Here is a 27,745-nt window from a genome sequence, read left to right on the forward strand (position 1 = left end):
CGCTGATGCAGCGGCGCCTTCTCTATTAGCGCACGCGCTGCGCTTCCCTTCTCTCTCTTTCCCTCCATCCTCCTCCCTTCTCTCTTGGTCCGCTGGCGCTCCTCACAAAAACTCTTCGGTGTCATCGCGTTGGCGGGCCGATAACGGACAGCGAAGGTTTTAACGGGCGGGAGCGTGCGAGCGGGCAAAGTAGCGCGCGAGGGAGCGTTCTGTGAAAACAACGTGTTTGTTACTGCTCGCGAGAGCTGTCTCCGCTTTGCCGCGTCTTTTCTTTCTGTTTTTCTTTTCTGTAGTTTTTTTTATTTTTTCGCCTTCCTCCTCCTTTAGCGCTGAAGGCGCGCCTGGAAGCAGTCTTCCGTCTTGGGCTTATTGAATTTGCTTTCCGCGTTAGCGAGATGCTGACGCCTAGCGCGCGAGCACTGATACGCTGGGCGGCGTAAAAGCTAGAATGTTTGTGCGTGCATGTGCGTGTTCGCGTTTGCGTGCGTGTGTTCGCTGCATTCAGGGAGCGGAGCCATTGCGTCCGGTGCCACTTTGTATCTCAGCGGAGAGCGGTGATTCGTCTTTAAATGCGCGTCCGTCTCTTTATTCGTCGATTCTGGAAATTAGATGATCGCCGCCCCGTCTGCTTCTTCTGTGCGTGCGTGCTGTGCGGGAAAGTAAATGGTTCAGTTTATTTGACGCTCACTTTCTGGGTGGTGAGAGTGTTGGGTTTTGTTTATTTTACCACAGTAGGTGTCTTCGATGCGTTTTTAGTAAACCGTTCCCGCGTGCGAAATTTATTGTGAGGAGTAAACGTTGCTGTCAGCGCTATCGCTGGAACACCATTCATGCAGGAATATTATCGTCCAACTGGCATATTTATTTCGGGAGTGTCGTTGCGTTGATTGCGTTTACGAAACGTTTTAATCGAACATTCTTCCGCTTTAGAGAACACGAGTTTGTGTTACTATTGCAGAACTGACGGCGTGAAGTAATCTCTCGCGTCGTTCATAACCTGTGTCAAGTTGAGGTCCGCGCAGGCGAGCATCGCTTATGACGTCAGCCTGTATACAATGATTACGTGTCACGTGGTGCTTTTCTATCGTTTTTAATCATTTCATTATTGTGTGTCCTTGTTACAAAGGTCATATCTCTCAGTGGAATTAACTGTGGTCGGCCGAGTTCACTTCACTGCAACTCATCTCGGGGTTGAAAAAATAATCGGCATCCTCAAAGAACGCTGTGGAGGCAATGCTGAACGAAGTTAAATTTCTCTAGCTTGCCTTGTTATGGCCGCCTGTAGGCAGTGACAAGCAAACCGCAGGAGTTAGTTTAAACGTACCATATCGTGTGACATCATCATCGAAAATTAGACACGCATTGTATTTTTGCGACACCGTTAACCGACGCTGCTCGGCAATGTAAGGTATCGCTCGTACTGGTTGACAAATGCGGCCGCTTGTTCGGAATTCTACAGTAATCTTTTAAGAAATTTTAAACTTATTGCTTAAAAGATTGCTCTGTATAGAGTTCCGAACAAGCGCCCTCTTTGCCAACCAGTTCAGATTAAGCAAGCGGACTCCGCGGCATTCACGTCTGGGCACAAAAAAAAAATAATAAATAAAAGCTCGGGGTCTCGGTAATGATATACGGCGCAGATTATGACTACATAATTTTTTTCGGAGCACGAGTTCTTAAGTGGCGTCTGTATGCAGCACGCTCTGCCGGTTTCTTGATAGCAGCGAGTTGTCCGACCGGCTCAGACGTGCTAACTATCGGTTTGGTTAACTAATATTGAATAGTTAACTTTTTAACTAGTACTGTTAGGCTCCTTATTACTGAGGCGCGTATCCCGTCGTGAATAATATCCATATCAGTTTTTAGAATTCCGAAAACTCTATTACGCTCGGCACTGTGGCCCAACAATTTCTTGCTATACATCGCGCCAAAATACACGCGCTTTCGAGAAACTTGCAGGCAAAAGCAACCTCTTCAGTGCTCGTAACTCGTCGAAATAGCCAAAAGTTGTTAGTCCACAGCGCGCCGAGGGTAACCACGTTTCCTAAATTCTGAAAAACTGGTACGGATATTACCTACGGCGGTCTACACCCGTCTCAAAAATTAAGGAGCCTAACAGTACTCGCTAAAAAGTTAACTAGTCAGTATTAGTTAACCAGCCTACTAGTTAGCACGTCTTAGCTCTATTCTGATGTACTACACCGCTTACAGTGCTATGCTGTAAAAAACGCTGTTCTAGTTCACGAAGTATGTTTTTAATAATTGCGTTAAGTCGTAGGTGACACACCCTGTATATTGTGTGCGCGTTCTTGTTTGCTTAGTGCGCTTCTAATGAATGACGTTGTGTCATTTTTAGTAACTTTCTTTTCTTACTAAGGAGACCAGATGTCCAGAAGCCGTAGAAGCCCGAGAAGTTCTCCTTCGCCGTGTTTTCCTCATCGAGCCCATTACGAGCGCGCACGATTGGTGCCGAGCTAGATAGATTCGGCTCACGCAACGCTCGTGCGCATAACTGCGTCTCCCCCTCGGGTTTCACCGAACGCTCTTCCACCGACTGATCTCTCGTTTCATTTCGCGTAATCGCGCGCGTGTAAATACTTCAGAACTCGCTCAAACTCGCTCGCGGGTCCGCGCAAACAGCCCCTGTCCAAGCGCCGAGTTCGGCTGCGCGGGAGTCTCGACGGTCCGCGGTAGCGTAATCGTACCGCGCATGCTTGCTCAAGACTCGGGAATAATTCTCTGTCCTGGTGGACGCGGCCGGCTTTATTCGTCTGCGTGGTACTCGAGTAATTCTGGAGGCCCCCCCACCCGACCTGGCCGGCGCTGCCGAATCTTCTCGTCGCCAGCTCGCCGGTGTGTAGCAGTCTGCTATACTGGTAGTGCTTCAGGGCCCGGCTAAATTGCCGAGAGCGCGGGCGGTGCGCTCAAAGGGGCTCCCGGTAATTAGTGTACTCTGGAGCGCGCCACTGGTAGGCGCGTGTCTGCTCCTCTGGCGCCCTCGTGTGGGGAAGGATAGGTCCCCTGGAAGCGAAGCGCCTGGAGGGGGATTGCCGCGTAATTACGGCGAATATATATACACTGGTGTGTGCGGGCGTGTGCGTGCGTGTCCGTGTGCTACCTAACCTCGCGCTGAACGAGGTATTATGGAGGAGACACTCTTGGAGGTGGAACTTCCTCTGCCACCTTGGGATCGAGGAAGGACGACTGCTCCGTCCCCTCGTCGTCTTAACGTCGTCGTTTGCCGCTCACCTGCGGCTTCCCCCCTTCTCCCCTTCATTTCTATCAATCCCCCCCCCCCCCCCCCCCCCCCCCCTTCCTCCAGCTTTTCCATTTTGGCGGATCGCTTTGACGCTTCCCTCGGCAGTGCGCCTTCGTTTTGTTCGATCGACGGCGCTCGCTCGATCGCCGGCGTCAGCTTGAGGCGTAATAGGAGATTTAGGCTTCAGAAATTGGAGGGCGATTTGTGTGTGGTGTAAGCTGTCGGGCTGACGCCGTTCAGCGCAGTCCCGAGCGCTTTGAATGCCCAAACAGCCGAGCTAATCAGTGTGCGATTGAGGCTGGCGGATGCAAGAACGCTGCGATACGTTTGAAACTGCGGTTTTAGACTGGGCGTTGGTATTACAGAGGCTGTAATTTCCTTCGATTCCAGTGTACTTTCCCGTTCACCGCGGCCGTTGTGAGACTGCTGTCCAGTCGTGCAGTACCGGAAAAAGTTTCTGCATGTAACTTTTATTAGATCTACTTAGCAGAGAAAAAATAAATAAAAGGACAACCCTGTTCTTTTTTTTTCTTTTATTCCCTGGTGCATATTGTAAACTTTGGTTTCGGCGAGGCTGACATCATTCATGCGCACACTTTAATAGTTCCTATAGCCTCGCTATATTAATTACTAGGGGCTTATCGCAACCGGGTATGTATACATCTGTTCCATCTAGCCAGCGGATAGGTGATGGCTTGACAACGGTCGTGTACGTGTCGTTTGCCTTTTTTTTTCCTCCTCGTCCACTGTACCGAGGCAGTTTGTCTCGATCTGCTATCGTGATCGCGCATTAGATCGAGCGCGCAGTTCCAGCTCCTGACTACGCGGCAAGCCTTGTCGCGTTGGCGTCCGAGTGTAGGGTAGCCAACTGGACATCGCCTGGTTAACCTCCCTGCCTTTCCGTCCTTTTCTCTCTCTCTCTCTCTCTTGCGTACTTGCGTGTATGTGTGTGCCCGAGTACATTATACGATCACCGAGCTCGGTAGACTACACGCCACTACATTGGTGTACTGGCGCGAACGACGTAGTTGGTTCAGGTCCGCAGGCACGGCGAAACGAACCAGCACTCTTTATTACACGCTCGTGTACACACACGCGCGCACTGCGGAAACAACACGCCGAGGACTGAGCGAACCCCGGTGCTGGATTTTCAAGCGCTGATCCCCAATTATCCCGACGAAACAGAGATTAACCCGGCCAAACGAAACAGCTGCAAAGCGAACGAGGGTGGCGGAGGCTGAGAGAGCGCCCGACAAGCCTTGTCGTGTTGGCGTCCGAGTGACCTTTCCGCGGGACCGGCGCTCGCGACCTTGTTGTCCGCACGCGAGTCATCCTCGGTAGGAAAACAGCTAAGCTTACTCAGTTGGACTTCGGAAAGAGGGTGGGCGGGCTAGAGGGTGTCTTCGTTCGCTACCTCGAGGTAAAGGAAAAAAAAAAAGGTAATAAAGGCAGATAGATATCTTGGGCTGAAGGAGAACAGAAGAAACGCGTTGTTGGAGTCGAGAAGAAACCGTTGGAGCGTGGGAGGCCCGGCCAAATGAAAAGAGCGGAATCAGGGGGGCAGAGAGAGACGCTCGAGTTCGGAGAGAGCCTGTAGACCCCACCTCCATCCTCCTTCTGGCCCACCCGAGTAATCTCCAGACGCGCCACAAATGAAGCGTTTTGAAATTGCGCCTCGCAGCGACGACGAACCGTCCGAGAAAGCGGCGCGTTAAATCTAGAGAGGCCAGAGAACGAAGTGGAAGCGAACGCAGCAAAACGTCCTTCAGCAGCAGCGGCGGCAGCAGCAGCGGCGGCAGCAGCAGCTCCGGAAGCAAAGCCGAACCAACGAGTCTAACTGCGGGGCTTTTCAGGTTTTATGTCTCTTTTAATCCATTCCTGCTTTCTCTTACTTTCATCTGTATCTCTCTCTCTCACGGTGTTTCTCTGCCTTTGTGGAGCCCAGAGAAGTTTAAAGGGCTTCTCTGTTTTGGTCCTTCATTATTCTTTAAATCAAGCGCTTTTCCCGTGCCGTCTTCTTGGCGGCACCTTGATTGATTTTTTTCGTCTGTTCCTTTCGGATGTTCATTATTTTCTCGTCTCTGGCACCGGCGCCTTTCAGCGCGATCCTCCCCTTTATCATTCTCCTCCTCCGCTGTTTAGAGCCGCTGGCGCGCGCTTCGTCGTTAGAAACCGTATAGCTGGATGAAGAGCTATGTTGTGCCGAAAGCAAAAAGCCAGGCGCTGCTTTTCCCCTCATCCCATGACGTTCTCAACTCGGGAAAGAAAAGAAGGAAGGAAAGAAAGAAAAAAAAAGTGATGTAAGCTACTTTGTCATCACTTCCTCATATCTCGCCTCTCGGGGGCTTCTCTTTCGGAATCGCCGTATACGTGTTGTCTGCGCTCCGGTAGTGTGTGTGTGTGTTTTCCCTTCATCATCTGTTCCCTTTTGTGCCGTCCGTGGCTTCGGTTGCTTTCGGGGAAGCACTCCTCGGAACATGTCTGTGTAACAGCTGCTTCCCTCGCTTTCCATACCTCGTTTCCCTAGTTTGCCTGTTTATTTTTTCGACGCTATATACGCGTTTTTTGATCAGCCGGCATCGGCTGCTGCTCCTCATCTCCCGCTTCTGGAGTGGGTTACGCGGAGCTAGAATCGCCGGAGCTAGAATCGCCTTACTTGGTTCTATGTGTAGTTGGCGTATGCTTAATTGATTCTTAGTTTAATTAAAGGAGTAATTAGTCATTGGCACCCACTCAAGCGCAGCCGTGTGGCTGCACATGGAAGCTATACAGCCCAGCCATCAGAGAAACGGGGAATGTTGGGCGAGTCATCGGAGTCATCACGAAAGTAGCGCGAAAGACCAGGACAGGAGGAATGAGTGGGACACGACACGAGCGGGGAAGAAACGGACATCGAAACGAAGCAACGAGATGTCTCGAATGTGGTAATAACGCACCGTCAACGTCGAACTGCGGCGAAGACACGGGAGGTCGTTACTTACAAGACCTCCTACACATTGACTGCCTGCGAGGAATGGACCTCCCAATAACGACAGCGAAACCGACCTCATGACACTCCAACTCGTCGCCTGGGAAACGGACGTGCTGGAATTATTGTAACCGCGTCTGCCGTATCCCTTCTTTCCCACAAGCCTGCCGCAAGCCATTCTCCAAGTGTTTTCTTTCTGTCTGTGCGCCCGGAACCGGTACTACGGGGCCTCCGCGTTGGAGTTTTTGTCGTTAATGGCAACTTTTATTTTTTGACAGTAAGGGGCCGAAACGCGTGTACTAATAACAGCATTACAGAAGGCGTGAAGTGTCATTGCAGGCCTGTCGCCCTCTATAGAATGATTGTGCTTCCACAGAAAGTTCAAGTGCAACACTATTGTCTCGGTGCTTATCCTTTAACGGTCACTCCGACAGAAGCGGTCACTTAAGTTAGATGCATCGTAAACCTAATTAAAATTCGATTGTGGTGATTTTTACGGCCGTTAAGCACAGAGTAATGTAGTCGTATTCCTACATATATCCCTCAATATCCCTCAAGAGAAAAGTATACAACTGCTGTATCTCACCGGTACTCACCTATGGGGCAGAAACGTGGAGGCTAACAAAGAGGGTTCAGCTTAAGTTTGTGGGTTCCTACGTGGACACAGGCCACCACCCACCGCGGGTTCGAGCTTCGCGCGAGCCAAGGGCCCCGATCAGCCGTCACCACACACCACTGGGACACCGATGCGGCGCACTCAACCTCCGCTGGGAGGAGAGCGATTCGCCGCAAAGAAATAGGCCTCCAAGTTCACAAAGGAGACGTTTATTCACATCGTCCTCCAGCTGATACACACACACTCAATAGCCACCCCGTCCCGGGGGCGCGCGAGGAGCAAGGCTCCGCTGCGCGCACGAAGCGACTCGAGTATTGCGCACCGCTAGCACGCCGCTGCAGGAGAATGTCCCCGCGGCAGTGCTGTGATCTCTCTCTCGTGTCGACCGTTGGGCCGGTTGCGAGAGAGAGTGGGCATTCAACGCAAGGTACGCCTGTCTGAGGTCGCTAGACCCCGCTGGACAGGCTCGAGCCGCTGCAGGTCAGAGGACACGTGCGGGCGAGCTCGAGTATGCACTGGTCCGAACGGCAAAGGCCGGCACGGGCAAACAGTAACGTACGCACCTTACGCTGTCTCGGAGGGATCTCTCTCTCTCGGCCCCGCTCGGACGGTCGCGGGATGCGCGGCCGCCAAAACGGGTCCTGGATTCCCGCCAAAAGGCGCCAATGGCAAAGGCCCTTGGGGAGCCGGGGCGGAGCTGTGGCTAAATGACAGTGATTAGTCACCCAGCCGCCTCTCCACCGCCTGAGGCGGGAGCAAGGGAAAGAGGAGAAACAACGCGGGCGGCCGGCACAGCCGCGCAAAGGCGACGGCGGAAAGCCAGATTCCCACATCCCCCTCTCCTTAAATGCCCTCCTACCCATCGGCAAAGCACGCGGCCAAAATAAAGAAATCAATACACAAAAAAAATAAGCTACACTTCAGTTCCAAAATAAAGAAATGAATACACAAATAAAACTAGATACACTTCAGTTCCAGCCACAACAACGTAAGAAAAAAAAAACAAAGGAAAAACAAGGCAAACAACCAAACACTGGCATACGCTTCAGTAAATCAAAACAGCTTGCAGATTATATACACGGTACACAAGAAGATGTGATAACAACTGTACAACTATGTTACAGGTGGATGCCAGCCTCAAAGTTCGGTGGCGCGGCCCAGTGGGCCTGTCGGCGACTCACCGCTCGCAGACTTCAAGTTGAACAGGTTGGGAGGGCCGACGACTGATGGCGGTCTTCTTTCCGTTGATGTAGGGTGCGTTGATGACGACGGGGCCGCGGCAGAGCACTGACCTCGCGCCCTTGGACACGACATCACGTTCGGGCACAAGACAGTTAGTGCACCCCCTTCACGCCGGCTGAAACGGGCGAGGACGTTCGGCGGCGTCCAGATGTGTAACCTTGTCCACAGCGAGGGGTCCTTCTCATCCTCGCGCTCACGCAGAAGGACACAACGGCACAACTCACAGGCGTCGCCTTGGCTCATGGTTACGCGCACACACAGCCACAGCCACAACCACGCATACACCGGCACGTGCGCGGACGCTGGTCGGCGACAACGACCCCCCCATCAGAAGCGTCCAGAGGCGCCGCGGCGAGGGTCAAAGGATGCACTTTCCGCCCCCCCCATCGCCCCAAACGCCCCGCCAACTTCCCCTCCATACGGGCCGCACAAAACTCGCACCGCGACACACGGCTCCTTAACGAGCCCACCACCCACAGTCGGGCCGGAAATGAGAAAAGGCGCGCCGTACAAACGACACCCAGCTTTTGCTTCTAGAAGATAAGAGCAAGCACGAGCGGGCTGAAGTTTGCCTATGTACATCTCGGTACGTTAGAACAAAAACAGACGTACAAGCGGGGAAACGAATGTGGCTAGAAACTGACTCCTACAAAACAAATAAATAAACTGACACACACACAAGGCTGGAACTGAGCATGCTGCAAAAACAACAACAGAAAAAAAACACACCGTGCTTCACCTGGGTAGGGCCTGACAAGAAAGCTCGCCAGCTAGCTGAGGCTGCGTGCCTTCGGTTGCGGAAAAGTCCGCCGTCCGGCATCAATCACACAGGTGACCGTCGCCTCAGATTGTACCGGTGCTCCGTACGCTTGCGTTCCGCAGCACCAGTTGTGCCTTTACACTTGCCTTTGATACCAATGGGTACCGGCGCAAGCTCATCAGACCGTGACGCGTAGGCCTTCAGGTCAATGAACCCCTGCTTGCTCCTGGGGAAAGGCCCCATCAAATCGCAGGTGGCCATCTGCCACGGACGCACACTGTCAATCGGTTTCATCATTCCAGGCGGCTTGCCGCCCCGTGACTTCACCGCTTGACAGACATGGCAGGAACGGCAATAGCGGAAAATGTCACGCTTCATGCCGGGCCACGTCACCGAATGGCTCAGTTCTGCAAAAACTTTGGACCCACTCAAATGACCGGCCAGTGGTTCGTCATGAGAGAATCTCAACAGTGCGCCTCTCAGACTTTTGGGGATAACCACCTAGAACGGGTCGATGGACTCATCATCGGTGGCTATGTATTTCAGCACGAGCCCGTCATGGTCCAGCAAATATGAATCCCCGGGGTTCGCCGCGACACACGCTGGCTTCTGCCCCCCTGCGCCCGCTACAATACAAGTAGCGTCACGGCGCTCCGTCTCCCTGAGACCGTCGCTCACCTCGCGACAAAACGGGTCATTTTGCTGGGCTTTCAGTAGCTCTTTAGGGCTGAAAACGATTCCAGTCATCCCAGAGGGGAGCCTGGTCTCGTCCCCACTCAGGTTTGCAGCCAAAATTTCCGTTCGCGTCGGCACTTCCGAGGCGCTCACGAAGAGCTTTGCCTCTCGTCCGCTTTGCGAAGCGCTGCTCGCCTGGTTAGCGGAATGGGTTAACCCGTTTGCGGGTTCCCCCTCCTTGCCGCCCGGCGGCTCGTCCGCTGTTTCGCCCCCTCCGCCTACAGGCGTCAAGGCGCCGCTGGCGAGTGGGGCACGGGATAGCGCGTCAGCTACCACGTTTGTGCTCCCCTTTCGACACTGCACGGAAAAGTCGTAATGCTGTATCAGGAGAGCCCAGCGCGCCAGCCGACCCGCAGGCTCGCGGAGCCGCATCAGCCAACTGAGCGCACTGCACCCCTGCCTCAGTGGAGGCTTGGGCGGGCTGCACGAACGAGGGAGGCAAGGCTCCTAGTTCGATGAGCGGCGTGGTTTCCACAGGGAACCGGGCCAGCGCCTCGCCGTTCCCAGAGCAGAATTGACTGCTCGCGGGGCACGGCTGCTGCTGTTCGAAACTGCCGGTTGCGGCAGCGTGACACGAACTGCTTTCGCACTGGACGGAAAGCTTGCACAGCTGAGGCATGTGACCAGCGGATGCACCGCAGGGTGCTCCCGGTACAGCTCCAATGGGAGCCGCGTGGTCGACATTTTGGGTTGTGCCGCAGTAAACCCCAATGGGGGCCGCGGCCAACCACGGTGTCTAGCTATTCGAAGGAACAGCAGCCAGCGGATCAAACGACGCTACAACTCCGTAGGGAGCCGACATGTAGCTGCCGAGTGCCCCGCTGGGGGTGGTAGACATGGTGCGCAAGCGTGATCGGCAAGGCGACCTGCTCGGCTAATGTGCCATCAAAGGCGTAAGCGCCAATGACTTAGCACGTTGGGCGCCAGTTGTGGGTTCCTACGTGGACACAGGCCACCACCCACCGCGGGTTCGAGCTTCGCGCGAGCCAAGGGCCCCGATCAGCCGTCACCACACACCACTGGGACACCGATGCGGCGCACTCAACCTCCGCTGGGAGGAGAGCGATTCGCCGCAAAGAAATAGGCCTCCAAGTTCACAAAGGAGACGTTTATTCACATCGTCCTCCAGCTGATACACACACACTCAATAGCCACCCCGTCCCGGGGGCGCGCGAGGAGCAAGGCTCCGCTGCGCGCACGAAGCGACTCGAGTATTGCGCACCGCTAGCACGCCGCTGCAGGAGAATGTCCCCGCGGCAGTGCTGTGATCTCTCTCTCGTGTCGACCGTTGGGCCGGTTGCGAGAGAGAGTGGGCATTCAACGCAAGGTACGCCTGTCTGAGGTCGCTGGACCCCGCTGGACAGGCTCGAGCCGCTGCAGGTCAGAGGACACGTGCGGGCGAGCTCGAGTATGCACTGGTCCGAACGGCAAAGGCCGGCACGGGCAAACAGTAACGTACGCACCTTACGCTGTCTCGGAGGGATCTCTCTCTCTCGGCCCCGCTCGGACGGTCGCGGGATGCGCGGCCGCCAAAACGGGTCCTGGATTCCCGCCAAAAGGCGCCAATGGCAAAGGCCCTTGGGGAGCCGGGGCGGAGCTGTGGCTAAATGACAGTGATTAGTCACCCAGCCGCCTCTCCACCGCCTGAGGCGGGAGCAAGGGAAAGAGGAGAAACAACGCGGGCGGCCGGCACAGCCGCGCAAAGGCGACAGCGGAAAGCCAGATTCCCACAAGTTAAGGACAACGCAGCGAGCTATGAAAGAAAAATGATAGGTGTAACGTTACGAGATCGGAAGCGGGCGGTGTGGGTGAGAACAAACGCAGGTTAATGACATCCTAGTTGAAATCAAGAGGAAGATGTGGGCTTAGGCAGGACATGTAATTGTGAAGGCAAGATAACCGCTAGTCCTTAAGGGTAACGGCAAGCGTAGCAGGGGGCGGCAGAAAGTTAAGTGGGCGGATGAGATTAAGAAATTTGCGGGAATACGGTGGCCGCAACTGGCGAGGGACAGGGTTAATTGGAGAGACATGGGGGAGGCCTTTGCCCTGCAGGGCGTAGTCAGGCTGATGATGATGATGACTTGTGGTTTAACGTCCTAAAACGTCCTCAAGACGCGGGTTCGATCCCGGCCGCGGCGGTGGCATTTCGATGGAGGCGAAATTCTAGAGGCCCGTGTACTGTGTGATGTCGGTGCACGTTAAAGAACCCCAGGTGGCCAAAATTTCCGGAGCCCTTCACTACGGCGTCCCTCATAGCCTGAGTCGTTTTGGGACGTTAGGCCCCCATAAACCAAAATCATTGCATTGACGCCCACCACTGAAAAGCCGGATCTCATGGAAAAGATGGCCGGCTGTCAACGGCGTCTTGCTGGCGTCATTTGTTTACGCCCCCCACCGGTCGCCAAAGATTCCTTGTTTCTGTTTTTCTTTTTTTCTTCTCACGCCGTATGTTTTCGACCAGTAGTATGAAGCAGGCCAATAACTTTCAACACCCGAGATACTCGCGAGGCGTCAGGTGAAAGCTGGGCTCGTGAAGAAGTGAAGGGGCTTGTGAAAGAAGTGAAGGGGCTCGTGAAAGAAGTCTAGGGGCTCGTGAAAGAAGTCTAGGGGCTCGTGAAAGAAGTCTAGGGGCTCGTGAAAGAAGTGAAGGGGTCCATGCCGGCGTAAATGGGCTCGTGGAAAAGAAACGGGGCTTGTGGAGAGAGGGGCTCTGGAAGCGCTTGAAGGAGGAGCTATTGTGAAGAAGGTACCTTCTTCATTCCTTCGAACGCCTTCAATTCTTCACGGCATCGCTGTGAACAAGGGGTTCTTCACAACAGAGGCTTTGAGGCGCCCTTCACCTTTTCTTCGTTGCTCCGTCGGAGGGTTTAAGTCGCTAAGCATCGACGTATCGACCCGTCCGTAAGACGGGAGCAGGGCGACGAAGACGCACGGCTCCAATGATTTAAACGCGTTGGCGAGTCGGCAGCTCGAGGCCACTTGTCTTCGGGCGAAGGCGGTTGATGCGGTGTTCCCTCCGTCGCGGCCGTGCATCTTGTTAGAAGAGCGCCGCCTCCTCCCCAGACAGCTTCACCAATCTTCCCCGTGAACGGAAGGGTTCCTCCGCGCACTCCGTTGGGGCGTCGTCTATCGACGGCGCTTGTCGCCGGCCGGTCGATGGCGGCGGGGCATTGTGCTTCCGCTCCTCCCGGGTCCGTGTTCTGTTCTGTTCGAGGACGACGACTATACACGTACGTCGTTATAGTGTGTGTGCGTCGGCGCTGCTGTCGTCTTATTTGTATCGGCGGACTCCTTTGTCTCGCCTCATTTGAAACTGCGCATTGTTTGAACGGCGCTGACAGATTGGGTCGAGACAACGAGACTGCTAGACGGGAGGGGAATGAGGAAAAGATCGGCGCTTCGAAACAACGCAGACCATCCCTCCCCGTCACCGTTAACTTCTCCTGAAACATATTCGATTGCTTTCCCTCGCCACTGTTATTTCTTCTTTCTTCTCCTATAGAGAATGACACTTGTAACTTCTCCGCGGTGTGCGCTTGGTGCGTTGTTGGGCGCTGTAGGTTAGTGCTCAACGGTGTATATTTGCTGTCATTCCCGTGTGTGTGTGTGTGTGTGTGTGCGTGCGTGCGTGCGCGCGCGCGTGTGCGTGTGTGTGTGTGTGTGTGTGTGAGCGAGAGGGAGGGGGTCGTTGTTTTCAATTAGGATGCGTTGCCAGCAGTCAGTCCGCCGCTCTAGCTCACTGGTCGGACCGTTCGGCTTCTGAACACAAGGTCCCGGGTCCGAATCTCGACTGCGGCGGCCGCATTTCGATGGAGACGAAACTCAGTACGAGAACAAACACAGCGTCGACCTGTGTGTTTGCGCTGCTTTCGCAAATTGTCATCGGCTGGGCCAACAATTCACACTTGCTCGAAACGCAAAAACGCGCGCCGCGTGTGTGCAGTGGTGTACTGTATTTAGTGCAGGCTAAAGAACCCTATAGGGTGCGCCCTTGTATTCGCTCTATTCCTCCAATCTTAGCGCAGCTCAGATTCCCTCCGAGAGTTCTTGGATTACTGCACCTTACCTTTTTTCAAGAATTATTTTGCCTTTTTTTTGGCAGCACGCCCATTTGTCTGTTGTAGGTCACCTTCAGAAACGAAAGCTGCCTTCGCTTGTCCTACTAGTTGTGGAAGAGCAAATTTTTACTGCACAAATAGAGTGGCAGACTTTATGAAGTGGAACATGTCGATTTGTTTCGCGTGAAAACTCCACATACCCCTGTGAAGCAGTAGCATGTGCGTGTGCAGTACGTTTTCCCCATTTTATGGTTACTATTACTTCATATTTAAGGCAGCGTGCAAAATGGGCAGCCAGATCAACGAATTATGAAATGAGTCCTCTGCTAAATTGCCATGGATCTACACACCACCCTCGTTCGGTACCCGCACTACAGCAGTATAGATGACCATCCCTCTGTAGCTTTTTCAGGAGCAGTAGTCCGTGTCTCCTATAAACCTTAATCTTGCAGAACAGGTGGTGCAGCGAGAGTCAGAAGACATTTAGGTAACTACCGTGGCTGAATGGTCCTTGTTTACTTAGCTCCTGGGCCTCTTGGCAAAGCTGTTCTTCCTCATGCGGAAGGGGACAGTTTCATCTCTCGGACGCGAACGTTGTTGCGAACGCGCGTTTGTAATGTGCTGCATTTTGCAGATCTTTTTGGGGCGCAACTTTTTGCCTGGCGCTTGCGTAGTTGTCGCTTCCGCCGAGAAAAAAGACCTTGACGCGCCACCTTCTGCAGTCGGGCAAGCTTCCGCCAGTTCTTTGACAGCGCGAATAATGTCGTCGAACATTGGCCCAGAGTGGTCATGCAGCAGAGCCACTGTGGAACTTGGTTTGGTTTATTGTGGCTTAACGTCCCAAAGTGACTCAGGCTATGAGGGACGCCGTAGTGAAGGGCTCCGGAAATTTCGACCACCTGGGGTTCTTTAACGTGCACTGACATCGCACAGCACACTGGTCTCTAGAATTTCGCCTCCATCGAAATTCGGCCGCCGTGGCTGGGATAGAACTAGAACCCGCGTCTTTCGGTTCAGAAGCCGTGCGCCGTAACCACTCAGCCACCGCGACGGTGCATTGTGGAATTCTGGTGGGTTCACTGCATAAGCAGTCTCAACAGTGTTCCGCGAGATCACTCGCGCCGCTTTGCAGGCTTCAGGCGGCTCGGAGAAAGGAACCACTGGAACGAGATTCACTTTTGACGTGACACGCGGGAATGGGGTGTACCGTTTAACTGAAGACACGGAGGGGTCGTGCGTGTACAGAGGGAATCACGTGACTGGGTCTCGGGGACAACTGGACTACGGCCAGTCGAAAAGTGTACGCTGAAACCAAAGCAGGAACGATTTAGGGGGAACGACAGGGATGGAAAGGAATGATGGGGGGTTTGCCCTTGAGAAAGATTTAAACGACGCCGATCTAGCGAATTATTCGTTTTTCCGCGTCCTGCGTCATAGCGTTTGATTCTATGGCAGTTTGTCGCGCAGTCCGCTTCCTTCAGCGGCGACCCGAGACCACCGCGTCGTGGAGCGAGTCGCGAGGGCGGAAAGGTCGCGTCTGACGCCCGCTGCTGCCGGGCGCCGGATAAGGTTCCTCCGCTGCGCGTTCGCATTGCGCTCAATGGCGCGTGGCGTCGGCCGGCGTTGACACCTGACGCGCCGAATTCCGGCTGTATTGGTCGCGGGCGTTTGTCGTCGTGCTCTCGCGTCCGCCCAGCCGCCGTAACGCGACGCGCATGACTACCGGCGTTCGCAAGGCGGCGCTTTTGTGTTCCTTTCATCCCCCCCCCCCCCCCCCCGTACTTTTTATGACCTCTATTATATAGGCGCACAATGCGGGCGGGTTGACGCGACGTCGATGTCGCCGCCGCGGCGGCCCGGAAGTTTGCAAAAGGGAAGTGCGCGCCAGATAGGCAAATAGAAACGCGCGGCGCGGCTTCAAACGCCGCGTGCTGCCCTGTTTGGATTATCGACGCCGTTACATGGAGCACGGTCGTCGTTCATGGGCTTCCTGTCCGGAAACGGAACCGGAAACGGGGCTGTGCTGGCGCCGACGACCGCTGCGACCGCGGCTTTGAGGGTGCAGTTTTGCGTTGGGTGTGATGTCGGTGAGGGACGGGGAAGGGTTGTGGTAACTATACAGTGGCTGGGAATGCGCGCCGCTTCGCGGGGTTTGCAACTTCACCGCTCTTGCAGTTGAGAACGGGAGGATGGAGCGTTCGCGCGTGGGCGCGGGGGAGAATGCAAATTCGAGTCGATAAAGTACTTCAATTCTCCTCCCTCTCCTGCTGAGGCTCGTGTTCATTCGTTTTCTTTACTCGTATTTTTTTTCGGGCTTTTTTTGCGTACCGCTTTTCAAGCAGCTTTAAATGACCTGTTTTTGGGGCGTTACTTCCCGTCTATCGGCTGCCTATTTGGGAGAGGTCGCAGTCGAAATCGCTTGCCAGGTCGTTCGTGTTTCTTCGATTCCTAGGACGGTTCTCCTTTTCCTTTTTTTTTCTCCGAATTTTTATTTGATTTTCTCAGTGCTGTGCACTGTTTAGGAAGAGGAGAGGTAGCCTCGCGTTTACCTTTCGCTGTCCTGAATTTACCTTTGAATTCTTTTTCTAAGAGCACGCTAGGGTCACGAAGCAGTGGAGGTCGTGGTATTTGCTTATGCGCGCCCATCTGGGAACGAATAGCCAGGGGCCCCTTTAACGGACGACGTAAGGACTCGAACTTTTTGAGCGTCTCCTTTTCGAAGACGGCTTTCAGCGAGAAATAAGTCGTGAACGAGAGCGGAAAAGTAGCGCAGTTGTCGATATACTGTTTCTTTCGATTCTGGCGTTACGACGACCGTTTAAGAACTTGCTGATCGTTTATCGCTTGCAATCTGCATTGAGAGCCGATTTAAATGATATGTACTCGCTCCTGGCTCCCGTTTCGCTGTATTATTTTTTTATACGCAATATCACCCTGTTTCCTTCTAGTTTCACACATCTAATTTCATGCCCGGCCATTTTGTGCGTCAAAACGACATCAGTATTATAGCAGCGTTTACCAAGCATGCATCCCATTTCATCCGGCTTTTTTCTCGGCGATTGGCCACTTATTTCATTGAAGCTTTCCATAAGACAATTGACTGCCTTCAGTCACTTTAGTTGCGTTTTGAGGAACGGTCAGTATTTTAGCCGATTTTTAAACTCATGGATTTTACCTTATTAGCCATAGCTTATTCATACTGGCTTGTTTGACGCATCAAGGCCTCAATTGCCACTGCTTCACTAACACCCAGCTGCTGCTGCTGCTGCTGCTGCTACTACTACTACTACTACTACTACTACTACTACTACTACTACTACTACTACTACTACTACTACTTTGTTTGCGTTTGTTATTTACACATACCTGATGATCTGAAGCACAGTCGTATTTGGCTTTTCTTTGGTTAAATGGGAAAACTAGTTATTGAGGAAAGGAAATGGCGCAGTATCTGTCTCACATATCTCAGCGGACACCTGAATCGAGCCGCGAGGAAAGGGATAAAGGAGGGAGTGAGAGAAGAGCGGAATAAGGTGCCGTAGTGGAGGTCTCAGGAATAATTTCGACCACTTGGGGGATATTTAACCTGCACTGACATCGCACAGCACATGGGCGCCTTTTGCGTTTCGGCTCCATCGAAACCCGGCCGTCGCGGCCGGGTTCGAACCCGGGAACTCCTGCTAAGTAGCCGAGCGCCCTAACTACTGAGCCACCGTGGCGAACGAACTTTTAATTTGGTTAATTTTGTGCATTAGGAAAGGTATATATATATTTCTCAGATGCGGATATCCTTGGGCGTCTGCAACACTTTACTAGGATCGAACCTCACATTTTGCACGCTACGAACTGCAGCTGTATATTTCCTGAATTCGGCAGTTTCTTTTGGTGTTAAATCCTCACTTCGCCGTTGGCGGAGTGACATCACTGCATAACTTTTCCCCGCTGAGTGTAGTCCATGTGAAACTCTCAGCAAAGTTTCTCTGCGGGCTCCTTGTCAGATGTAACTGCAGAGACGCTTCCACTCTGGCGTTGCGTGTCGCAGCCAAGTTGCGCACATTAGGCGTAAGCACGTTCTCCACTTCTCGCCAGTGATCCGGAGAAAGGAACAGCTCGATGGTAGTTTCGCGAAGTTTCTCTCGGAGGAGAACTTCGCCAGCTACATCGAAGCAGGGAGGCAAAGCCGGCGACTGCGCTGCACGCCAGTGATTGTTGCGTGCGTCGAGGGTGTGAGAAGCTCGGAAGGGAAGGGAGAGCACCGGGACACTCGTTGAGAGGAACGAGACGCCCCGATTCCTCCCGCGAAAGGGGCCGGTAATGATGCCTCCCGGAGGCTTCTTCTCCCTCCATCGGTGGCGAAAGTGGGCGACGAACGGCGCTCCTCCGGAGGCACCAGGGTGTACGACCACCGCCTCCCTCGCATGTGAAGCCGTCCGCTATATTTAGGCCCGAATCTCGGCGACAACTGTGGCAGCTGCAGTTTGGGAGGAAGAAGTTGCATCTTGCTGCCGTCCGCTGGTTCGCCTCGGGTGCGTTTGTCATGGAGGCCTTTATGCGCGTGCTGAAATCTTTGCCGCCGCCCAAGGGCAGAACAGCGACGTTCTCTTGACGTCTTGAAAGTTTGAGGGAAGGCGCAGGGAAGTTCAGTGGTCCTCTACTTTCGTCTGTATACCCGTGCCCTTTCGCGCAGTCTTTGTCATTCGCTCCACGCTTTGATGGCGATCTGGCCGCAGGGATTTGTTCGGAGCCGCCATAGCAACGCCAATTCTTGAAATTGCACGCGTGACATGTCCCCGGGCACCCCAGGAGCGCGCGTGTCGCTTCTCGCTTGTTCCCGCATCCCTCACTTCCAGCTGCCCCCCCTCCTTTCCGCCACCTTCGCGACAACTGGATTCGCCAAAGTGACGGGCTGTATTTCTTTCTCTTCTCAAAAGAGAAAACGGCGAGAGAAACGACGTCGCCGCTTGTAGCGCGCGCTCGCGTGGCTGTGTTCGGCTTGTTTCGACAACGATTTGGCGTCGTCGTCGTCGACGCCGCAGCGGCACACTCGCGGCGCGCCAGCTGTGGCTGCTGCGTCGCCGCGCTCTTTCTTTCCTTCGTTCTTTCGTCGCGGTCTTCGCGAACAGCTCTAGCTGTAGTTCTCTAGCTCTAGCTGACCCTCTCTCTTTCTCGATCTTTTCGTGTTCGCCTGCCGGAGGAGAGATTCTCGCCCCTGATGGTGGTGCGAAGACTCCGCGCTATTGCGTTTCGCTCTCTCTCTCTTCCTTTCGCGCCGCGTGTACTATATGTCGCTGCGAAGAGGACCGTCGCTGCTCCGGCTGCTCCGTAGCTGGAGGGCATGGTGGCGCGACGACGCTGTTGTGAAGTACTGTTATTGCTTGTCGCGGCCTGGTAATGGAGGCTGCTGCCTTTTTTTTTTGCTTCTATTTTTTTTCCTCCGCAGGGTGGCGTGCGTTTTGCTTCGAGTGTGGGGTTCTTCCATCTGCGAGCGGGCCAATTTTTCCGAGTGCATTCTCCGTTCGCTTCCTCGGTCGCCATCCCCGATTTTCGCGCAAGAACACTGCGAAGAAAGGAAGACGCGCCGGGAGTCGATGAGGGGGAAAAAAAACAGTATAGGATGTGTCGGAGTGGTAGAAAGGATCAAGGAGGATGACATACGAGATAGTGTTGCACTCACTCGCTTTGTTGCTGTTTCTTTTTTGTTGGCGTTCTTTCGGCTGAGCCACTTTTCACACGTGCTAGACGCCGAAAGTTGATTCCTCCTCTGCACCGCTTTGAGTGGTCTCTGTTATAGACGCTTTACAGCGGCGTATCATGGGGGCTGCCATCTTTGATCACGTGATCACGCCGCCATTACTCGCCTCCTGACCGCTCGGCGCGCGCCTCGTCGCGAAGGCTGCTGCGTCTGACGGTTCGGTTCCGGCAGGCAGTGTTCCGGCTGATACGGTTGTAAAGGAGTGGGAAGATGAAACTATGGTTTGGCCAAGGCTTGGAAGGACATGTGAGAACCCTAATTTGATCACTTCACGCGTGAAAACACGATCGGACTTCATGTCGCGGAGAGCCGCTGAGCTCTCCGCCTGTTCGAGGCAACGGACGGATCGCCTGAATGCTTGTCTTTGCATGCGCTGAAGACTCTGCTTAATGTTTTTTTTATTGTTAATATATAAAACGGCAATGTTTAATGTTCTTGCGGCCTTACAGGTTGTTGTCCTATTCTGTACATGCATGCAGACACTGGTCTGAAACGCTCACATGCACATCGTATGCATTTGTTTACACCCTGTTAACGGTGCTTAGGAAACCTGAAATATTTCTTACTGGTTGATTAAACATAGAAAAGCGACAAAAATAAATAGACACACAAAGGTTGACTATCATGGTAGCAGTACCATGCATCAAGCAGCCTTCACAAGCTGGCGTGCAATCGTTTCGAAGGATTCCGCGATATAATTGTTATAACGCGCGCATGGCCACGCGTTCATGCTGGACGAATTTTACAGTAACGTCAGCCTCATATAAAAAATTTTGGTACGCTCGACGCTCGATATGCGCACATGGAAATGCTCGTGGTCTCGTTGGTTGTAATTAATCAGCTTCACTCTGAGCGTACGGAGTCACTTTTAGTGACTGTCTCGCATGGACCGCGAGCAAGTGACAACCGCCCGGCACAGCAGCCGTAAACCAAATGCTGTAATCCGAACACGGTCCACGAAAACCGCGCTACTTGGAGCGAAATTGAACAGTAGCACCAAGACTGCGTGTAATACACGGACTGACGGTAAGCGTTGTCGGCTCGCACGGCTGTGCAGTGCATAACAAACAGCAGGCGTATGAAGGAGCGTAAGTAGTCTTATTTTTTTTTCGTTTCTAATTCGGCCTCGGGCGCTCGTTTTACTAATGGTCACAGACCACAACTTACGATCAATGCGGTCTGAGCACAATGCACAATAACTGAAAGCACGCCGTCATGGTTTCGGTGGCGGAACAGCTTCTTCATGCGGCTGTGTTGTGCACTTACCCTCGACGATTTTCCAAGATCGAAACCTTTCTTTATTAGCTATCTAGCGCTGGCGAACGTGTTTTGTTGCATTCGCCAGTTCGGAAAGGGTGCGTGGCGAACGGGCGCGAACATTGGCATTACCTCCTTGTGCAGTTCGGTTTCGTGAAGCTCGCAAACGATCACATCCTGAACCTTTAACTCTCTGTCGCAATTCTTGCAATCCACAACAGAGCATGTGTTTCCTCTGCCTTTTCACATCGTAGAAAGAACACATTCGGCAACCACCCGCGAAATTTCCACTGCTGCGTCGAGGCGTACACGCCGGCGACTTACGAGGCAAGTAATGGTGCCGTGTTCGGAGCGCATGTGTGGCGCCATCTGGTCTCAAACGGAAGAACTGCGCGCTGTAAACGGTCTATACTGCGCTTTCTTGGCTGTTTGAAGCGAATGACAAGTTCGTGTTGTTCCCCCGCTCTCCACCCACGCACACACCTTATTTTTTTTTTCTCCCCAGCTTTGCTTGAATACGCTTGTCGTGCAGCGGCTGTGGCGTTGCCGACTGGCGGCAAGATTTGGAACTTCATTTTGATATACCGGTGTTGCCTATACGCCAGCTAGCTACATTTCGTTGGGTGTCTTAAAAACAGATTTTTTTTTTTGGTAATTATGCATCCGCAGTGCCGTTTATTCGCTGAGGGGCGGACGGGTAGGCGTGATGTTTCAGTGTGCTTTTCACTCCATTCATTGGACTTTTCTCGCCTTGGACAAAGCCGTGCGTAGACTGCGAACTTGATTACTGGATTTTAGGAGTTCAGATTTCTCACCTGCGTCACAGCACACGTGATTTTGTGGGGCTGTATAGCGTCGCAGTGGTCAAAGGAAAAGTGCACGTGCCCGTCGGTTATCATGCAGGTGGCAGCACCTGCCATCGCTATCCCACGGATCTTTGAATGCACACAAGGGTGTGAGCAATTAGGGATGTATGGGCATTAATCCATCAATGCTGTCGCGTCATACCCTTCTCCTCCAATTTTTTTCACTGTTATGTTTTTCACTTTTTTGGCGATTTTTCTTTACGTTTATTGGTCAGCTGCCAAGAAACCATTTCTGGTATATAGTGCCATATACCGTATCTGAGTACTATCTATGGTGATTGCGTTTCGAATGAGGATAAGCGATAATACCCTTGTTCTGAGGTAATGGCATCCGTAATGAACCCTGGGTACTGTCGCAGTTTATCCAAAGCCCCCGTTCATTTTTTTTATACCAAATGCTTAGCCCTTCGAGTTTAAAAAAAATGACAACCCGACCCATTTCATTTCATTTCATTTCATTTTATTACTTTCAGGGCCGTGGAATTCTAGTTCGAAACGCGGAGCAATGCATGGAGAAATCGTGAGCTCGGTGCGTTTCGAGTAGTTATCATCGACTAACTGTTCGCATCCTGTTTTTCTTTCCGACGCAGTATTGTGAAAACCCTCCAGGAGACGGACGGTGCTGGGAGCTTCCGTTGAGGGTCCTGTTCTGCGGCTCTCGGCGAGGAAGTCCTTGGACGGCGGAGAGGCGGTAGCAGAGCCGGAGCTTCTGGCTCGTGGTCCATACACCAACTGTCGATGTGGGGTGAGTGTTCGCAAATAATCAGACGTCTTCCCCCTGCCCCTTCTCCCTCGGCTCCCTTCACTTCTATTATTTTTCTGTCGTCAGGCCTTCCGTCCAGTTATGTTGGTATTGGTCAAAAGTTTAGGGGAATCCCCCAAGGTGGAGTAGATTTGTAATAAGGGAGTAATTACTCATGGGCATCCACCCGAGCGCAGCCATACGGCTACAAAGGAAAACTATACAGCTTTCTCAGAAACTTCGTAGTTAAAGAAAAATTCGTCCTGGTCCGGGGATCGAACCCGGGACCAGCGCTTCACCGGAGCAGTCGCTCTACCAATTGAGCTAACCGGGACGGCAAGCTTATGGTAGGGCGAGAGCGAATTGATCAAGAACTCGAAGTGGGAACAGTGTTGGTCAAACCAAACTGTTCCCCAAACCAAAAACCAACACTGTTCCCAATTCGAGTTATTGATCAATTCGCTCTCGCCCTACCATAAGCTTGCCGTCCCGGTTAGCTCAATTGGTAGAGCGACTGCTCCGGTGAAGCGGTGGTCCCGGGTTCGAACCCCGGACCAGGACGAATTTTTCTTTAACTACGAAGTTTCTGAGAAAGCTGTAGAGCTTTCCTTTGTAGCCGTAAGGCTGCGCTCGGCTGGTTGTCAATGAGTAATTACTCCCTTATTATGTTAGTATTATTGAGGCGTTAAAGCCAGAGGCTGAAGGTCAGAGTGCATTATTTTGTGACAAAATTGGAACTAGCCAAATGGCCAGAGAGAGAAATGCACGAGTCGCTGCTTGGAAATTTTCAGAAACGCGCAGCGAGTAGTCTGAAGATAGACTTATCCTGTCGCTGAAGTCTTTTCGTGACAGTATTAATGGTAATTTGCATGCAAAACTTTTTCAGTTTTTTGCGCATTTTCATGATTTGCAAATTCTGTGAGACCCTCACTGTATTTTTCGTACATTATGCACAAGGGTGCACTATACTGCTAGTTTCTGGTTTTATTTAAAATCCCGTTATAGCTATAGAAGCAGGGGGGGGGGGGGGTATTTTTATCTTGGTCTTTGGTCCCAATGCAACGTCGTATTTGCAGCAGCTCACTCTGCCTGGTAATTCTGAATGGTTCTTCATTCATTCAACTGATAGCCTTTCTTTTATAAAGAAAGCAGCGTGGGATGAAATCGGGGATCCGCCGTTTTATTTTTGTTTTTTTCACCCTGTATCATAACACGTATCCAGCGTAAGCAGTGTGCTCACGTTCTGCACCCTCTCGACTCGTGAGCAGCGTTGACTATAGTTTAGAACAACCCGGTAACTTGCGAGGATTTTCGACACGCATGGCGCGATTTTCCTATAGGTGGGCCTATAAAGCAATCGAATCAACGCCAAGCGCCGCCCATTGCGTAATCCGTACGGAATCTGATTGAACATAATCCGGAGCGTTTGGTTTCGACACCGTCGTGCTCGTCGCAACGGCCGTTCCAACGACGCGATCATTTCGTAAACTCTGCCTAACGCCTAAGCTTCAGATACCGCGACTGCTCTCCTTTCTCAAACTTGCGCATTCATGTTCAGGCATAATCATGTCACACGCAATTGAAGCACGCACCGACTCCTTGCCAGCCGGCGAAAGCGCGCATCTTTTCTTTCTTTTTTCTTTCAACTCTCCGCCAATGCTCCCTTTTTACAGAAAGAGAGATGGTGAAGGGAGGGGGGGGGGGGGGGGCTTTTCGCTTTTGCGTTTCACGTGTGACCTTCCTTTGAGCAAACATTTGTATCGCTTCTCCTTGCGACGCGCAATATAGCTTCGTCTACATGACTGCACTGCAAATTCTCCGTCGCATCTTCCTCGCCTTACCATTGGCGCGCAGCCTGGCTTGTATGGGTGTGTGTGTGTGCGTGTACAGGCTCGCGCCGAGTCGCGATACAATGGAGAGTACACACTTCCGCGCGCACGCGCGCGCCGCCGCTTCTCTCGCCTTGGCGGCGCCGAATTGCATTCGGCTTCTCCGCTTCGAGCGTTTCGAAGGGAGACCGCGCGAGCGCCTCCCGCATTCTCCATTCCCCTTTGGCGTCCCAAAGAGAGGCTGCCGTGTCGGGGATGAAGAAAAAGTCCCCCGCCGGATTGAGGAACAAGAAGAAGAGGGCGAGAAGGAGAGGAAAGGCGGCCTGGCTTTCCGAAATCGGGAGGTGGGGAACGGGAGTACTCAAGGGAGGGAAGGCTCTGCCCGACTCCGACGGAAGCGCACGGCCGGGCCAGCGACGGCGGAGTCTGCGCAAATCGAGAACAGCGCATCGGCCCCGCGCCAATCTTTATCTGCCGCCCTATGCGGCACGCAGTTTGCATGCTGCGCGCGTCGACCCTTTTTCCCCTTTGGTGTTCCGGGAGAAAAAAATTCAACCCTTGTTTTCCTTCTTTTTGTTCTCTTTCGGATTCCGTCTCCCCGAACTGCGGCAGCAATAGAGAACCACTTTCTTCTCGGAATCTGGTATATTGGGAGATGGCGCCCCGAAACCTTCCTGCTTTCATTCTTGTTTTCGTTTTTTTTTGTTTCGCCTATTTTTTCGCACCCTTGCCTCCCGATTCTCTCCCCAAAAGTGTGCGTCGGTTGCGTTCGTGCTTCGTTGCGCGTTGCCCCCCGAGCGAGGCGGTGGATTCTCCGGAAAAATAAATAAGGGATGAAAGTTTAAAGTGCGCGAAACGCGGCGCGGTGCCGCGCGTTTCATTCCATTCTTTCCTCGTGGCTCTGAATGTAGATGTCGATGTGTTTCCGGTGCGGTGGCTCCCCGCGGTGTCCTCTTCTTCTTCCCCTTCTTGCTGTGCGCGTGACGCGCACTTTGTTGTCTGGGCGCGAAATGGAAGTTTTAGGCCCGGCAACCGAGACGAAGCTGGAGCGATTCGTACGTATGTATTTGCGCCGGCTATTGTGCCGTCTTCTTATTTCCCCTGTCGCGTTCTCTCGTGTTTTCTGATGGCGTTGCAGCAGCTTTTCTGGGAACACTGAGAGCCAACCTTTGGTTCGAAGGTTTCGAAGGTTCGAGACAACGCGTTTCAACGGTAGTCTACCGGTCGGTCACAGTTTCTGTGGCAATAGGCAGCTAAACAGGAGGAGGAAAGGTTCGAACCCCGACCACTGCGTGGCCGCATTTAGACGGAGACGAAATGAGGAAGCCCCTTTGGTGATGTACGCGATGTCAGCGCACGTTGAACCCCATGTAGCCTATATTAATCCGCTTTGCTCAGTTGTGGTGACTTTCTGCTCAGTTACAATTAAAACCGCCAAAACAAAAAGCTGCGAGAACGAAGGAAGAAACGCGTACTACATGGACGAGCGCAGGCATCCAGTTTCATGTAATAAAGCCGGACAAGGCGTTTTTGCAGCGAAAGCTACATTGGCCACGAACTTGCGATTTCGCTGTGGCGGTGCTCCGAGGAGGCACAGAGACCGACCTTGAGCCGTTGCCTAGCAACCGCCGCAGCTGGCGGACGCCGCGTGCTCGCCGCGCCATCTGGCATGACGTCACACCGTGCGCCTCGCCGCGTAGCCGCCGGCGCCGTTTGGTATGACGTCACACCGCTTGCCTCGTCGTTCTGCTCGCTTCGCCAGCTGTGTCGCATGCCTGATAACCTGTTGGAGGATTGAAAAGGAGAGCTCGCGTATGTCTCGTCTTTAATGCAACAACATACCTAGGCGACCAGACTAACCTGGACTTGCAATCAAGATTAACCAAGGCTAACCAAGCTATCCTTATCCTCCCGTGTGTCACATTAAGGACTGCGATGAGAATAATGGAACGTAACAAAAGCCAAAACGCCAACAAAAAAATCGTGCCATCAGGAACAAACTTTATAAAATGATTTTTTTTTTGTTGCCAATGTTGGGCCACCCCAGTAACCCTAGTTAACATTTTTTTCTTATGTTTGACTGGTGTTATCTGAATTCTTACTTAGCCCCATTAATATAACGTTTAATTCAGTACTATTAGGGATATCCCGTTGTATTCGCTTAGGCTCAACAAAACACCTCTATTAAAAACAACTATTTAATCGCAATCAAAATGAAAGAACTCAGCTGGGTGAACAAATCTGCATGTGAAAGAGCGACAGGGGAAGAATATCGCTAGAGTTTCTTCTTTTTTACACTTTTAACGTATCAGTCAATTAAAAAAGATCAGTCAGTCAATCAAGCGATCAATCAATCAGTCGGTCATTCAATCGGTAATTCAATCGATCAATCAATAAATCAGTTAACTGATCGATTGATTGATTGATTGACTTTCTTGCACGCAAAATGACAGTAAAAATGGGTGACGGAAAAAAAAAATAAACGCTGTTTTTTTTATTACTTGACTGAGCTCTAGTCACTTGTTGGATTTGTATACAGCTATATTGGAACTCGAAGGGGATCTCGAAGTACTTGTGTTTATAGATAATTCGGTACATAAAAAAATAGCAGTAGAGAAGCTTATCTGCAACCTAGAAGCAAGACCACATTGCACCGATGCTAATGGCGCGCTTCTGGCAGTGACGTATGCCACCCGCCAACGTGTTGGCAGCGCACCGCTCCCAGCGGACGGTGCTTTGGAACTAGCCACTCTTTATCATAAGATGTCTGATGCTCTCACCAGTACATTTGAAACAGAATCGCTCATTAACAAAAAAAAAAAAAGTGGAGTTAATTTCCGCAGCGTCTTCTGCAGCGAAGCGAGCGACGCACGCCACGTGAGAGCAACTGCTAGGCCTTAGTTCGTTTCGTTGGCTTCACCGCATGACAGCGATGCGGCACGAAGGCCACCCTCAAGCACCCAAAAAGGAATGAAAGAGCGCCTTTCGGAGAAGCTCCACTTGCAGGGACCCGGCGCGCCGTTCGATATATCGAATGACCCGCGAAATTTGAGTTCGTTATGCCGCTCGACTCTGCTATACTTTTACGCTGAATTTTTGAGTGTATAATCCGTGTGTTAGATATATCCAGCAGTTCGAAATGTCCGGGTTTGATATATCAGGGCTCGGCTGTATTTTTTTTTTTTTTTACCGAACCTCTAGTTTACTGGGAGCTTCGTGGAGAGGATAAATGCCGCACCTTTTTAACGCTGTCTGTTGAGTAAAAAAAGGAAGTCTCTCAAAAACACTAATGCGCCCATGGGGAAGGAAAAAAGGAGTACTCCCTTTTTCCTTCCACATAGGCATATTAGTGTTTATAAGAGGCGGCTTTTTTTTTTTTCTATCTCTTCTCAGACGACGTGCTGGTGAACGCACTTTCCTTGCCCCTCGCTCGAGACATGGCTCACTGAACAAACGCCGCCCCCGCAGTGCAGCAGAAGTCCGGAAAATGATGACTGTGAGGCTTTAAAACGAACGCAGCTATATGGCCGAGTAAGCTTAGGAGGGATTATACAGCCTCGTTAAGAGGAAAAGGTGCACCTCCGGTCGCCGGGGGCGGGTAGATTTTCGGGATAAAGCTGCCTCGATTTGCCGAGAAAGGTAGTTTCTCCGAGATTGCGTT

General features: G+C 52.4%; 1 protein-coding gene across 4 annotated transcripts in view; it reads left to right on the forward strand.

Annotated features, from left to right (window-relative positions):
• Nucleotides 1-27,745, forward strand: part of LOC149343277 (polypeptide N-acetylgalactosaminyltransferase 13-like) — a 282,002-nt gene that overhangs the window by 191,306 nt on the left and 62,951 nt on the right. For all 4 annotated transcript variants that reach the window (XM_089545812.1, XM_089545813.1, XM_089545814.1 and 1 more), the window contains one exon: nucleotides 22,104-22,258. The gene's annotated coding sequence lies outside the window, so the exon portion shown is untranslated. The remainder of the gene's footprint in view (nucleotides 1-22,103; nucleotides 22,259-27,745) is intronic.

The sequence above is a fragment of the Amblyomma mixtum genome, chromosome 5, assembly GCF_055824585.1.
Source record: "Amblyomma mixtum isolate Tamu chromosome 5, ASM5582458v1, whole genome shotgun sequence".
Lineage (NCBI taxonomy): Eukaryota > Metazoa > Arthropoda > Arachnida > Ixodida > Ixodidae > Amblyomma > Amblyomma mixtum.